Source organism: Sander vitreus, chromosome 4 (assembly GCF_031162955.1).
Source record: "Sander vitreus isolate 19-12246 chromosome 4, sanVit1, whole genome shotgun sequence".
Taxonomy (NCBI): Eukaryota; Metazoa; Chordata; class Actinopteri; order Perciformes; family Percidae; genus Sander; species Sander vitreus.
This window is the reverse complement of record NC_135858.1, coordinates 30,288,278-30,304,372: the sequence shown is the minus strand read 5'-3', so window position 1 is coordinate 30,304,372 and position 16,095 is coordinate 30,288,278. Positions and strand designations below refer to the sequence as shown.

Sequence of the window (16,095 nt, the reverse complement as noted above, 5' to 3'; positions counted from 1 at the left end):
GGGTGAGCTTACAGGAAGAATCTTGACATTTCGGGAAATTCCAGTTTTTTTGCTTCTGCTAGTCAGATGAGGATAGCTTAGAGGACAGATGAGGTCTACCGCTTCCAAATGGCCCAGGTATCACCAGAGGCAGAAAAGACTCGCATGAGTTACAGTGTTTTCCCCTAGGTTAACTGCTTTAGCCTGGCATCAGTCTCGCTTGCCAGCTCTATCTCCACAGCGCTGTGGAGTAAGGTCTGGCCCCTCAACACACATACATTCTGGGATAGGAGAGAAGAAAAAATTTGGCATTTCTTTAAACCAATCCCAATCGTCTTGGGGCGGCGCTAAGCTCCGGACGCAGCGGCGGTGACTCTGCAAAATAGTCTCGGGAAGGAACTGGTTTTGGTGGAACATTTGCACCCTGTAAAGAAAACCCAACGTACAATATTAAATGAAGTTAAAGGTGCCGTAGGTAGGATTGCGAAGATCTAGGACTTAGCCCAAACATTTGAACATCGACAACTTTCCGCTAAAGCCCAAAACAATCTCCTAAGCCCCTCCCCCAACAAGGGAGAATGAATGCGTGTGCATGAGCAGTGATTGACACACAGTTAGACACCCCCCCACCCCCCCACCCATGGCCCTGATTGGTGCATCTGAACAGGGAGCGGTGGATTTTTGCAAATCGCACTCCAGGCTGTGGTGGTGCCAGAGGAGCCGGATTTTTTTTTTTTTAAATGACCTGCTTCATGTAGTTCTACTGGAACATAGGGTCAGTTTCAGCAAATATGACAGAAAGTTAGTTTTATAAGGCTTACCTACTGAACCTTTAACTGTACACAGTAAAAGGAGCTATTTAAGTTAGCTGGATACATGGTTAAACCTCATTAGCGCTTACCAGTGTATATCCGTGTGTACTTTGTCCACAGCAATCCCACCAATCGGCCCCAAAACGTCCCAGTTAGAGAGTAACTGCTGTAAACATATTCTTTGTAAATCTTTACAATCATTCCCCGTGAGAACCGAGCAGGCCTGCCTTGTTGCACCATCCACATTTTTTTCAAAACTTGCCATTTTCAGCGTGTAGCTTGCCAGCTCGAAGTTCGTTGATGTTTCACGGAACCAACAGAGTTTTGCAAGGCGAGAGACATCTGGCGATTATCCGGTAAATGAGTTGTCGTTGATCCAGACTAGCCCCGGCATAAAAAAAAACAAAACGCTACATCACATCACTTCCAGCACACTACACGGAGAACAGTGAGGGCAAAACAGCATCATGTTGTATTATTCATGTAATTATAATAGAAATGTATAAGTGAGACATTGTAGAAGCGGTTAGCCTCGTGCTGGAGTTGTTTCTTGAACAAGAGCTGGGTGCAGTAACTGAGCATCTCAAATCTCATCTCTTCCCCCCCCCCCCCAACTCTGAAAAAAACAAACAAAAAAAACCAGCTCACTCTGGGATGCATTGTTGGGCTATGACTCCTATATCATTTTATTTGCCTGAACTATGGCTGTGTTAAAGGGCCTGCACACCCAGACAGGTGTTTTCATTTATCCTGGCTGATAACACTTCTGCTCAATTTAGGAGAAGCAATACTGGGACTCTGTGCACTGATGATGATTCATTTCTCTTTACCTATAGAGCCAACCTTGTGTATCCGTCGTAGTACTGTCATTGCTACTGGCTTTCTCACTGGAATTCCATGCATCCTGTTAGCTAAGCAGAGTTGACAGGCTAAGACAGCCATGTCTTAGTGAATGAAAGGAGAAGGGCTGCATACAAATTCACCTTTCATCAGTATTTTGACTGGTCTCCAGCGAGTAGCTTCATTTCTAAATCGTGAATATGTTCATGATTGAGCTATCATGACATTGTGGCGATGTGTTTTCTACCCCCGCTGCACATGCACCTTGGATATTTGTAAAACTTGACTAGAGCCTAGACACATCTTGTGTGTGTGGCCCATAGAACTACTGTTTTTCACTGTGATCGAGCTATGAAAGCAGTTTCTCTAATTCCAATGTAGAATAGATATAGCAGCATACAAACTATAGAAATAAAATGATCCAGAATCCGTTTTATTTCGGACATCGGGAGAGGGCCAACCAGACTGTCTATCTACCGCGCTGTCATCTGTTCTCTCGGCAAAAAAATTCTCCCTACGGTGGGAGCGGAGTGCAGGGACCAAACCCGAACGGCTGGCTGCTGGCTAGTTAGCTAACGTTAGCTTACTAATTCCCCCCCACCCACCCAATGCCTCATCATACACTGGTTACAGAAAATTAGCCTCATCTGGTGATAGCAATGTGCTTTCCTACTGTGTGACAAGAGTGTGTTAATGAAACATTAAGTTGTTACATTTTAGAGGCCGGCTGGCTGGTAAGCTAGCTTGCTTGCTAGGGGGGTAATTGTTTAGCAGTGCAGACGGTGCGCAGAGAGGGAGGTCTATTACGGTCTTTATATTAAATTAGGAAAATTGTTTATTAACATTAGTTTATTTTATAATGTATGTAGATATTTGATAGATATTTGGTTTCATCGTCTACATCGCGATGTGCGCATGCGCGATAGTCACATCGCAGGACGTTGGGATGTTGACGCTACAACTTCTTTGCTGCTTGATAAAAAAGTAAACTTTCACCGTTCTCCTTTTCCATGATTGTTACCGGCCGACCCTTCCCCTTTTTAAAACAGGTGGTCATGTGACATAACGTTAGTCCGACGGAGGGGGGCGGGGGGTTGTTATGGGAAGTGAGGCTCTCCCGTGTGTAGAAAAGTACCGTAAGCGGCATCTGCCGCTGACACAGTGATGCACATGCTTTTCCATGGGTAGTGAAGATACAGTAGTCAGTGTAGTCAGTTATGTTCGCTGCAAAGACAAACTAAATCACCTGATTAATGCAGCGTAATCACGACATCTCCCGGCCATTTTTCACCGCAGAAAGCTGCTACCAGCCAGGCTAAAGCTAACATAGTTAGCCTAAAGAAACAAGGTGTCCCAACTAACGTTATGGTTCGGAGCTGCGACGCTGGAACTGAACACTAATCTACAACAGCAGTCTGTTTCTGATATAACGTCATTTACACGAATTTAAGTCCTCTTGGATACACAGTTTGTTGCAAGAGTGTGACATGCAGGCTCTGCATGCACAGCAAACCAACAATCATGATCACTTTTAATCAATTTATCAAACAACCAAAGCAGGCCCCGCTAGTCGACCACAACCTGAAATTTAGAGGAAGCAACATGCATGCATTATTAATATTCACTTTAGCTGGTTCACATAAGAAAATTTCCTTTTTTATTTTATGCCGACCCGACATGTTCAGTCGGAGACAGGGCAGTCGGGACTCACCCTGAAATGGCGAGCGGATGAGCCGCTCAAAATCTGACGAAAATCTTTCAAACTGACCTTTGTCGATCTGAAATGAAGACAGATTCAGCAACTGCGTGGCCTATTTCTCGCTTAAAATGTTTTCAGAAACACGTTTCGGTGAACTATTTTAGTATTTTAGATGAGATCGTATTCTGAACAAGCCACCATGACAGTCTGGCTGTGAATTTCCGGAGAAAAAAGACCCACGTGACGCGTTCGTCCTATCAGCTGCCGGTTTCAATTTTCTGGGAAACGATACAGAGAAGCGCCGCCTGCTGCTATGGAGACGTATTACGTTTCGCATACGCTCAAGTCGGCGTCGCCTCAGTGTGTTTTGTGGCATTTTTTTGGACCTCGGGGACCCGACTGATCAGTCGGACTGACTTTTCTGGTTGGTGTGTAACCTCGCTTAGAGGTTTTTAGCCTATTTACCTATTTTGTTTTGGTTTAATGACATTTTTAGGTTCGGTCTTCACTCTGGTCGACCCTCAGAGGGCAGCTGTCCCGCACTACTGTCCCGCACTAAACGAAAGATACACAATCTAATGAGTATGGTTAGCTGGTAAAGAAACTGAGCCAGGCGGCCAGGAATGCTAATGTTGCTCTGTGTCCTCTGGATGTGGAAGTTTATAAGGTTATAGGCTGTGTCAGAGTTATGGTGTTTAACTTGTTGTAGAAAAAGCAATTTCAGGCAGCTAGTGTGGTAATAAATGACTTCAAATTAAAAAAATAACACATCTGAAATTATAAATCAAATGTTTCCTTTTTAATTACTGAGGTGTGAGACACCCGCCACCTTACAGCTGCTTGCAGTTATTCTAGAGCTTTTGTATTCACTGATTGAAATCACACCTGGCTGAACTCCCAAGTGTTATGGCATAGGGCATCAGTTTCTTTGTGCAGGCTTTGGAAAGGAGATTGTCTGTTTGAAACGTTGGGCAATGTCAATATCCAACATATGCCAGTGTTGCTTCCCTAAAGGTCAGCCAAAAAAATTTAAAATCACCTGTGAGGGTTTTCCATCGGTGTGCAGGGCGTTTCACAATGTGAACGTGGACATGCTGTTTATGTTTAAATGTAGTATCCCCTCAGAATGGCTGAAGTATCGTAGCTACCGTACCACCTTTAGCTATCACCTTAATTATTGTCTTTTTTCACATTTTTTTTACAGTGTCTCTTAGCTCCAACCCCTCCACCAAACCTCTAACTTGGGCACAGTGAATTTCTCATACAATTGGCTATATGTACATGTACATATATGTACAATTGGCTTTTTATCCAACAGTCAATCAATCAATTCCATAAGTTCTATAAATCAAAGAAATCATTCATGTCACAGTTGGACACAACGCATTCTTCATGAACAGGTTGGTATGATATTGCCCAGCCGGTCACGTGACTAAGTTTACCCGGCCGTCCACATGACAGTTAAGTTAGCGGTCTTTACAGTTAAGTCTAGCCGAAAAAAGGTGACTGTGATCCGGGTACAGAGCACCGTGAGGCTAAGGTCCTTCTAGCGACCGTTAGGGGCGTGAATCTCCACTGGTCTCACGATTAGATTACGATTATCCTGTCAACGATTCGAATCGATTCAATATCACGATGCGTCACCTCCTCAATGTATAATATGTATGATCTCCCATTTGTATTGTATCTGCTCTTAAAAAAAGACACTTCCTGAATGTAGCGGAGTCTGAACACAGCAGACAACAGACACAAACTAAAAAAAAAAAAAGCAGCAAACGAGAAATCAACAAGTAACATCAGTAGGCACTTACCGATTATGGTCTGTCTCTGCATTGATGCAGAATTTTCCAGGTCCGCAGGTCCGATGCATCGATGCACTGATTAATATCAACACCCCTAGCAACTGTTGCAGTTGAGTTTAGCCGACAAAAGGTGACTGTCCTGCAGCAACAAAGATTAAGTTTTGTCAAAACGACTAGTTAAGATTAGGGATGCACCAAATCCAGGATTCGGGTTTGGGTTCAGCCAAAATATTGGACTTTTTGACGGGGTTTGGTTTCTGCTGAACCTCAGCATGTCTTTCCACTGAACATTACGCTCCTTTGCACTGTGCGTGATACATTGGTCGACGTAACGTAGGTGGACCGTTCGATGCAGTAGGCTGTGAGAAAGTGAAAATGGAACTCGCGAGCAGAAAAGCGCCGTCACTTTATTCGCTTCCGTTTTTCAACATTTCATCAACATTTTTAAAACCCTAAGAAGGCTCGACACAACATGAGATTTTGCTCCAAGTATCACCAGGGGCTCTACACATGAACTCCAGCATTGAGAACATTGTTTGTGTACACAGAGTTCACTAAAAAAGGTTTTGAATGACTTAGCAGTTGTTGTTTCCGGGCGTTGACGAGGTCAATATTGTTTTTCACTAACGACAAAAGGAATTATCCGTGCATTTATATGGAACTAAGCTTTAGGAGCTTTCCATCTTTACTCTCCTCCCTGTTACGTTGCATTAGGAGATGGTAGTGCCCGGAAACGACAACAACTGCTAAAGTAACTCGTTCAAAACCTCTCTTTTTAGTAAACTCTGTGTACACAAACAGTGTTCTCAATGCTGGAGTTCATGTGTAGAGCCCCTGGTGATACTTGTGTTGGTGCTGGTGATGTTATTTACTTAATTAATGTGTTTACTGTGTTAATGGACTGAGGATGGGAGTAGGATTCGTTATTCGGTTTCGGATTTCACAGAATCTTAACCAGTGGATTCGGTATTTGGCCGAACCCCAAAAATCTGGATTCGGTGCATCCCTAGTTAAGATTAGAAAAACTATTGTGGTTTTGGTCCCCTTAACTTGTACTCCCGGGACGCGTACACCCGTTTCCTTGGGTAAAAGTCTTGTGTTTTCCCCTAACATCTTCGGGGACATGAACACCGCTCCCCCGCATAAAAGCCCTGTGTTTTCAGGACCCACCCTTCCACCTCGCAAACAAGCACGAACTGGGCATTGTGTGAATTACTACATCGACAGAGCTTACCTGATGATACAAAAGGCCCCTTGTCTCCAAAGGAATGAATAATGAAGTGAATGGATACATACAAATATCTGTAATAAGCAACAAGGACACCACCAAAAGCAAATGAAGGATGTTGCAAAAACCACAGCGGATATATTGGTGTAGCAGTGAAGGTGAATGGATTTAACACATCCATAGCTAGGGCTTAGCGGGATGTTGTATCGAGACACTGTATGTTGTATGCATTTTTTAAACTGACTCTCCTCTGGCAGGAGGCTACGGTCCATCAGGACCAAAAGAAAATCACACCACAAAAACTTCCCGACATTAACAAGGCTCCGAACCCCCCCACTGATACAGACTCTTACACACACACACACACACACACACACACACACACACCGGCCACAGAGCAGGCAGAGGAGAGGGAGAGCAGCGACTGACAGATACCCTGTATCTTCTTGTATGTAAATTCTAACATGTTACATGAGATTTGATATTTCGGTTTATAATCAGTGTTTGTTGTATTTGCTTATTTCACATAAAGATGTAAGAAATGAAGTTTCAGTTCCTTAAATTTTCAGCATCATCAACGAACAACAACTGCAAGGCTCATTAAGTTGTATTTTTCATTTGCATTAGTGCTGTGAGTTCTTTTTTGTTGCCCAGCGCTTTAAGAGCCTGTTCAAAGGCTCAGCCTGGCCTAGCATACTGCAGAATGAAACGATTGAACCGTTTCGTACTGCATACTACTGATGAACGCAGTATGCAGTAGGCACCGCATACTACATGCTGCAGTCGTCTGCAGCATGTAGTAGATGATGTTTCCCAAAGCCCTCAAATGTCTTGTTTTGTCCACAACTCTAAGATATTCAGTTTACCATCACAGAGGAGAGAAGACACTAGAACATATTCCCATTTAACAAGCTGACATCAGAGAGGTTTTACTTTTTTCTTTTTTTTTTTCATAAAAAAGTGACTCCAACCGATTTAATCAATTATTAAAATAGTTGGCAAATAATTTAATAGTTGACAACTAATCGATTAATCTTTGCAGCTCTAGTTTAAGTTATTGTTTTTTCCACATTTCTTGTTTATTTCTTTTTAATATGTTCATGTTTGCTCTACCAACCAACCAAGGCAAATTCATTTTAAATGGAGGTTAATTGGCAATAAATCCTTTTCTTAATCTGATTCTTTGTGTTTATATCTGTCCTCGGTGTCTTGATAAAGTTTATAGATTAATTTGGGTTCACTTAATGTATGTTCAGAGGCTGAGGTGAAGGGAACTGTCAGGGGTTGGAGTGACCAGCTGGATATTATTAATTTTCCGAATGATTTCTTAGCCCGTTTCTGAATGGTGCTGTTAAGGAAGCCCCCATGACTTCTCCCCGCTCTAATGGCAGCCATCTGTCCAGAAGGCAAAGAAAGTTCCTCCTCCTCTGAGCTGTCAGTGAACTGGAATCAAACACCTGCTCAGAGCCGTAAAACACACGTGTTATTGCAACCAGCCTTCTTAACATTCCTACCATTGCCATTTACCATTTATTCATTTGATGACAGATATGGATTTCAGAGGGCTGATACAAGTATTTTCGTCAGGTTTTTCTAGAATCGGAACACTTTATTGATCCCCTCAGGGAAATTGTGTAGTTGCAGTTGCTCACATTAAAATTCAAAGTAAAATAAGAGTAAGAGAAGAGCGAGTCAATTAGTGGATAAAGTAACATAGCTACAGTAAGAAATCAACGTTAAAGGGTAACTACCATTTTTCTCAACCTGGACCCATATTATGTTTTTGTGTGTAAGTGACTGATTGGAACAACAATCTTTGACATTGGTCCATTATTAAAGCTTTAGTCCGTAACTTTTTGATATTAATGAACATCCGTTACATTCAAGCCATTGCCAAATGAGTTGCTACAAAGCTAATTAAGACTGTCAGCTCCACACAACTCTCTCTGTATTTCTCAGAAGATTGTGCCGTCCGAATACTTGCCCCAGAAACTATGCGCTATAGCTTTAAGCAAGATCTCTGCAGTCGGCAGCCATGAAACAAGCTACAATGTAAGTTAATAGGGCAAATGTGCAGCTTGTATTTACCTTCATAAAAGTGCTTGTTTTGCCACTGACAGGCTCAGATTAATATTTTAAGTGTCTAACAACATTATGGAAAGGATTTCTAAGGAGGTCGACCTTTCTGTTAAAGAGTAAGATCCTTTTTTAAATATTAAAACATCTGCGAAATTGCGTTCGCTGAAGCCACCAGACTCCATGTAAATAAACATTAATTTTAGCATCGTAAAATACACTTCATTCAAAGTCAAAAGAAACTAAATTAAACTATGAAAAGCCGTTTTGGGTCGTCTTTCCACTTTTCCAACCGTCACAACTCTAGTTTTGGTTGAAATAAGTTACGCATATTTTACCGATTTACATGTGAAAATATGTTTGCTCTATACACGCTAAAAGTATTGCTTTTTGAATGGAGTCTGGTGGGTTTAGCGCTAGCGATCTAAGAGCTGTTTCTGGTTAAAGAGGTTTTAAAAAGGCTTGTCACTGTAGGGATCCTTTCCATAATGTTGTCAGACACTTAGAATAATAAGGGACCGTACGGTATTTATGGACTGGACCACCGGAGGAAAATAGGGGAGGTTCATGTCTTTTTATTCTTTGTTGAGGGGAGGGTCACCCAACATTTTTTAGTCTAGGGGGTCACCCAACTTTTGTATTCATGAAAACAGCAAAATTTCAAAGTGGCTTGTTTGGTGCATACTTTTCCATGTAGATCTCAGTCTCGGCCCCCCATCGCTAGCAGATGGGTCTGACCCAACAAAAATCGCAACATGACAGCAATACAAGTTTGGAGTTCTTTGAGAATGCAACCCTATAGCTAACTGTGCCACCTGTTGCTAAAGTATCGTCACGGACATGAAGATGGAATATAATGAAGCTGACTAGCTCAAAGGTTTCACGTTGCCTCGAGCTGGAGCACCCACGGAAAATACTGAGCATCCACGTGTGCCAGACTGCCAGTAGGCTACATTCATTTCAAATTAAACATTGCAGTTGGTGCTAAGGGGAGCGTGTGAGCGCTGATCGTGGTTACGTGTCAGTTAAACTTCTCATCTCCAGTCCTATCTGTATTTGTGAGAAGTGGCCCTGTCCTGAGTTGAAAGATAGCCTATTTTACGGCTTTGTTATCGAGTTAACAGGCGTTTGTGTCGGCTGCTGTCCATTTCCTAAAGTTCTGAAATGCAAACAGTTTTTGAGTACTTTTTTTTTTTTTTAAAGGGCTTGTGCCCGTGAGCACCCACGGAGGAAAACATAAATCTGCGCCTATGATAGAGGAAGACTGACAGATCTAATATACATGTTATCATTTATTTACAAGACTGTCAAAGGGAGACGGGTGCTCTCCCACTCCTCTGCCTGCTCCGGTGTGTGTGAGTGACAGCCCGGTCAGCGAGATTGTTACGTTACGCCCGCAATCTCTTGTGGAGCATTATAACTTTGAAAAACCACAGGTTCCAGTTAATCTTATAATGTATATGTGTGTTGACGATCGGGGAAATAAACGCCTCTTGTCCGCGAGTCTCCTGAGAGAGCTCCAGCCAGCTCACAGCTGGTCTGTGAAGGCTGACAGGCCGACCGACATGCCAGCGACCCCGGCAGGCACCCGCCGGCTGTCACGTCAGACTGTGGAGCTTCTGAACTCCGACACAGTCGGACCAACTTTGCAATTAGCCATCAATTTTTGTAAAACAGCCCATATTTCAGCTCTACATAGTTGATTTCTCGCAGAAAAAAGTCTCAGAAGTGAATTTAGTATTGAAATAGCAGACGAACAATGTTTAAAGTGTCCAGTTGTTGCCTGGTCACTGCCTGGACCCAGGCCCACAGCTCCCCTCCTGGGTCCCGGTGATTGGAATTGTGCAAACGACAGCCTTTTCAAGGCATTTGAGAAGGAAGGAGTGGTAGCATGCAAGCTCCCAAATTGACGCTCGTCTGAGAAATGGAGTTTTGGATAATGTTCAGCTTTGGAAGCTTTACCTATATGCTACAATGACTGAGGAAGCCTAGTGACGAGTCCGTAGCAACCAGTTCATGTGTTGACTTTGTTATTATCCAGTGTGTCATTACAATGTTTTATTGTTTTAACTTAGTATTTGAAGTAATGCAGCAAGTTTGCATTTAGTTTCCATGCTTATTGCGCGTCCACAACGTTGGTGAGTAGATCTACTGAAATGGCCGCCATAACAGTGGAGTGTGATGTGTAAGATGAGAAAGCAGAGGTTAAGTCATGTATGTCATGATTGTAAAAAAACAGTGGCTATCTGTACATCGTTGCCAAGCGCAAACCAGTACAGAAGGCATCAATACATTGTTGTGGAGGGTCATGCCTCTTTTCCCAATCATTTTGGAGGGTCATAGAAAAATGTATTCCTGGCGAAGGGAGGGTCAAGTCTATTTTGACTAAAGATCCCAAAACTCCTCCAGTAGCCCCTTTTTAATAAAATACTAACAGTCCCTAATCTGAGCATGTCAGCGGCAAAAATGGCTTTTAGTGGACGGAAATTGACGATACACATTTGCTCCATAGAGTTACATTGCAGCCCGGTGTTTGGCTGCTGGTTACAGCTTTCACGCCTAATACTGACCAATTTCCAAGATTGTTGTTCCAATCAGTCACTTACACATAAAAACATAGGAAAATAGGGTCCAGGTTGAAAACCCCCCGAAATTACCCTTTAAGTAGAAGTAAAGTGAGATTAGGTTAAAAAGATTGTTTCTAAAAGAATGGAGTCCACACATTCTAATGTAGTGCAATATGAACATAAAGTACAGTGTCAACAATACAGTACATACATAAATAAAGTGCAGTGTGAATATAAGTAGCAGCAGTGAATAAATACCAGATATTGCACATGTAACTGATAAATTACTGCACCAAGTAACGTACATAATTGTCCAAGAATATTGAGATGTGATATGGAAATATGTGCTGTGAGTTTTGACACTCCTAAGCGTGTAACACTCAAAGGGAGCTAATATCACGTGCAAATATCCCCTAGCTTAAAGGGAAAGGCATCTTTTCTCGATCGTTTGTACCAGTAGTAATTTGCATTGATACATGAAAGCCCGTTGGAGCCAGCGTTGCATATTAGCATAAAGCATTAACAGTGTGCATCATTAGATCAGTGACACTGTATCCCTCAGATCCCCTGACCTGCTTTGCATCATAACTCCACATGGAGATTTGCGAAAAGGGACGCACAATGTAAGAGAGCCTGTATCAATTATGCACCATTTATTCATGCCGCAACAATGGCTCGCACTGTCGATTTGGTTCCGTCTGCTTCATGTATAATTCAGTAGAGCCGTGTCCCTCTCTCCGAGCGCTGTATTCTCCCCAGCTCGTCCGACATGCAGACGTATTGGTATTGCATGGTTGCACGTCATTTCTGTCCCCTGACATACATACGTTATCCTGTTTGACGTTGGGAGAAGCGTGCTGTGTAGAAGCTGCCTTCAGCCCCAGACCAAGACTACACGCCATCCCATTTACACACACTACACTTGGAATCTAGGTAGTTTAGTTAAAGTGACAGCTTTTGTAAAAGATAACTGAGCTATTTGATTCCATGTTCAGCTATCTCTGAGGAGATTTAAAAAAACAAAAACATTTCATCGCCACCCAAAACAATGCTTCAGAGTTGACTTCATAGGTCAGACGTGGAGAAAATATATTGTTTAGGGCCACAGTTCAGCAGCACTTTTACATTTTAGTCAAAATGTTTTATGCCGATACGACTTAAATGCGAAATGTCTTCGAGCTTGTGTTGCGTTTCGGAGGTCAGTTGGTTTCTAATTCAAATAAAAAGACATTTGAATTGGGGGGGGCGCCTGGGTAGCTCACCTGGTAGAGCGCGCGCCCATATAAAGAGGCTCATTCCTTGGCGCAGTGGCCGCAGGCTCAACTCCGACCTGCGGCCGTTTGCTGCATGTCATTCCCCCCTCTCTCTCCCCTTTCATGTCTTAGCTGTCCTGTCGGAAATAAAGGCCCAAAAATGATCTTAAAAAAACATTTCAATTGGTAAACAAGTCCTCCAGGCCTAACCACAGCATACTGTTGGTCAGGGGTCAGCAGGTTCAACCGTGGGCGAGTGTTTCAGCATTGTTCACTGGCCGGATGACTTCATTTCACAGGTGCTATGGTGAGGCAGGCATGTTGTCAATGTTTTCTTTTTTTTTCTTTTAAAAATAAAACGGATTCATTGGTTGGTTTCAGGGCAGCTTTTATTCTGTCCATTAGTCAGCTGGCAAAAAAAGGACTCCTATACGCAGATGTATGTTTTTTGTTGTCGCGCTATTAGACTAGAGATGTATAATTGATTTGTTATCCAATCCACTCGATAGACTGCCACCTGTTTGTGTTTTAGATGGAAATTATTGATTACTAGTAGATGTAACAAGGTCATATTTATTGGGCTTTACAGCAGCCCTCTACAGCAGATTTGTGAAAGAAATAAAAGTTTAGATGCAAACTATAAATGAAAATGTTAGCTTTTGTCAGCACGCCAGCGCTGCCTTCCAAAACTTGTGTTTCTACAGAAATCCCACCAGTCATTCCCAAAACGTCCCAGTTAGAGAGTAAATCCGTAAACATATTCTTTGTAAATCTTTCCAAACATTCCCCGAAAGAACCGAGCAGGCCTGCTGTATTTACAAGTACAAAGAGGCGTTGCTATGCAGATGGTACACCGTCTGATCTCATTGGTGTAAACTGGCAGCTTTCAGAACGCCGCAGACCGGCCCGTTGCAAGTAGCTGCAAGTTTACACTCGCCTTGTCCAGAATCTTTAGTTCTGAACTGGGCTTTACGCCTCTGCAAAGATTCAACTGTGAGACTGGTAGTTGAATCAGGCTCTTTCCATGGAAGCATTTAATATTTGACTGTTCGGGGTCACCCCTAATGAACACAGACTTAACCCCACATGTTGTCAGGGTTCTTCTGGCTGTTTGGCGAGTCCTTGATGCTGTATGTAAATGGAAGCAGCAGAAAGTTGTTGAGTGGCTATATTGGGGAAAGATTCCTCCGTTGTGATTCAGCCGTCTCCGTGCATACGGCCAGAGGTCAGAGCCGCTGCCAAATGTTTTCCACGGCGAGGTCGTAAGGTCAGCGTCGAGGTGTGGAGAACGGGGCTCTGCCGGACCTCAGGCTGCATATCAATGCTCCATCTCAACCCCTCGGTGGCTCCCACCTTTACATCAAAAATCACATCCATCCTGCTTTCTTCTCCCACAGGTCAAAGAGAGCCGAGCAGCCCATTCTTACTTTCTTCCTTTCTCTGCCACGAGCACAAGCAGCCCACTGCAGCACTGAGAAGTCATCCTTTACAGGTTAGGAACACACAGGTAGCGCACTTTCTGTCTATCGGTGCCAAACCAAAAAGTACTTGTGATTTGTGATTGTAGTAGTTTTAAATGTTTTAGCCAAATAGTCACGGGTTGTGTACACTTGGCAATACTGCTCAAACACAATCCAACAGATTTTCTAGCTTTATGGCAGTGATTGTTTACTGGTCATTTCATTTTTAAAATCAATCTGCTTTGACAGATAAAGCATTCTTAAATTAGGGTTTTTTTCACCCTGGACCCTATTTTGGTGACTGATCGCACGATCAAACAATCTTTGAAATTGGTCCAGTATCTAGCAACACCGCTGCAGTCGTCCGCGGTGAAACAAGCTGATTTAGCTCCATTTAAAAAATATAAAAAGACAAAAAAGTACAGGGTAGAATACAGTTCATTTAAAGTCGACGGAAACAAAATAAAACCGTCAAAAGCCGTCTTGGTTCTTTTTTTCCACTGTTCCCACAATCACCACTCTGGTTTGGTTGAAATAAACCCTTAATTCCACCAATGTACATGTGGAAATATGTTGGCTCTATACACGCTAAAAGTACAAGTACTGATTATTTACATGGAGTCTGGTGGATTTTGGCGATGGCGATTTCTAGGCTGTTTCAAGTTAAACAAAAAGGATCTTACTCTTTAACAAAAAGGTCTATCTCTGTAGGGATCCTTTCCGTAATGTTGTCAGACACCTAGAATAATAATCTGAGCCGTCAGTGCTGTTTTTGTCAGTGGCAAAAACAGCACTTTTAGTTGACAGAAACTGACGCTGAACATTTGTCCTGTAGGGTTACATTGCAGCCCGGTTCACGGCTGCCAGTTACAGCGTTCTCGCTCAATACTGGAACCATTTCAGAGATTCTTTTATCACATTAGTAACTTCGACACCAATGCATGGGAAAATAGGGTGCAGGTTAAAAAAAAATGACACTTAAATAGCATTAATGACGACTTTCAAAACAGTCACTGCTGCATTAGTACACAGCAATAACATTTGACTTTGTCAAAAAAAAAAAACACCAGCACGGCCCTTTTTTAAATTGGAGTATTCATCCTCAGTACTAAACGAATGCTAATCAACTATGTTGCAAACAAACCCCTGTGAGCTGTGTGCAAGCAAACGGCTCATTCATCAGTATTTGCTTGCTCACAGTGCTTCAGACTGAAGCCCCACCATCCACTAAGTGTCTCATTCTGCCTCCATTCATTTTGGATGAAAAGTGAGTGGTTTGCTGCACCAAGCTTCGCAGCTCTGGGACAACGATTCACAATCAGGTGACGTACAAATGTCCTGGGCTGGTACTACCAAGTGATTATCAATAATAGACAGTAATGTCAATTATGTTTTTATCTTGACAAGTAAAAAGAAAATCAATCTTTTAGTAAAAGCTATGTAGGAAAGTCAAATATCTAAACACTCCAGTGACTGCTTTCTAATGAACCCAAGGCATCCATTTGGTCTTTTAAGCTACCGCTGGCAACGTTTTATAAAAAAACTTTTTTTTACTCTTACCTGACAGTGTCTGTGGTGTAACGTTGGTCCCGTTATTTATATATATATATATGCAGTGTTCTATAAAAAAATGATGGGGATAAGTCAGTCATTCATGACCTTTTGGATCCTATGCATCAAATGCAATATAAAAGGGTATAAAGCAATAAGTCAGATCTTTTGAATTGTATATTATTAACATGCTTATTTGTGATGCCCTTCAGCTGAGTCTATCCTGTAAGTGTTGCTGTGGCGGGGCTCACGTACATACATGTATATATGTATATATATGTATGTGTGTGTAATATATATATATATATATATATATATATATATATATATATATATATATATATATATATATATATATATATATATATGTGTGTATGTATATGTGTATATATATATATATATATGCAGTGTTCTATAAAAAATGATGAGGGATAAGTCAGTCATTCATTACCTTTTGGATCCTATGCATCAAATGCAATATAAAAGGGTATAAAGCAATAAGTCAGATCTTTTGAATTGTATATTATTAACATGCTTATTTGTGATGCCCTTCAGCTGAGTCTATCCTGTAAGTGTTGCTGTGGCGGGGGCTCACGTTTCTTGGTGGGAGCTTAGTGTACGTCAATGTCAGCGATTTGCCGAATGGGGAAGAAGGAGGACATAACAGTTGCCTGTCTGCAGATCCCAGCAGAGGACCGTCATTTCTCCCCACTCTGTAGCTTGTGCCTTTTTTAATCCATCTGAAAACCAAGGCCCACATTAACTAGTTAGCTTCTGCTCACTCCATTTGTTTCTGTATGGCCATGGAAATATTTTACAATAAGGGAT

General features: G+C 42.1%; 1 protein-coding gene across 5 annotated transcripts in view; it reads left to right on the top strand.

Moving 5' to 3' along the window:
* The window catches only part of fhit (fragile histidine triad diadenosine triphosphatase), a 417,147-nt gene that overhangs the window by 2,680 nt on the left and 398,372 nt on the right, over nucleotides 1–16,095 (top strand). For 4 of the 5 annotated variants that reach the window (XM_078247548.1, XM_078247551.1, XM_078247547.1 and 1 more), the window contains exon 2: nucleotides 13,654–13,748. The exons of the other annotated variant lie outside the window; for it this stretch is intronic. The gene's annotated coding sequence lies outside the window, so the exon portion shown is untranslated. The remainder of the gene's footprint in view (nucleotides 1–13,653; nucleotides 13,749–16,095) is intronic. 5 annotated transcript variants of the gene reach the window in all.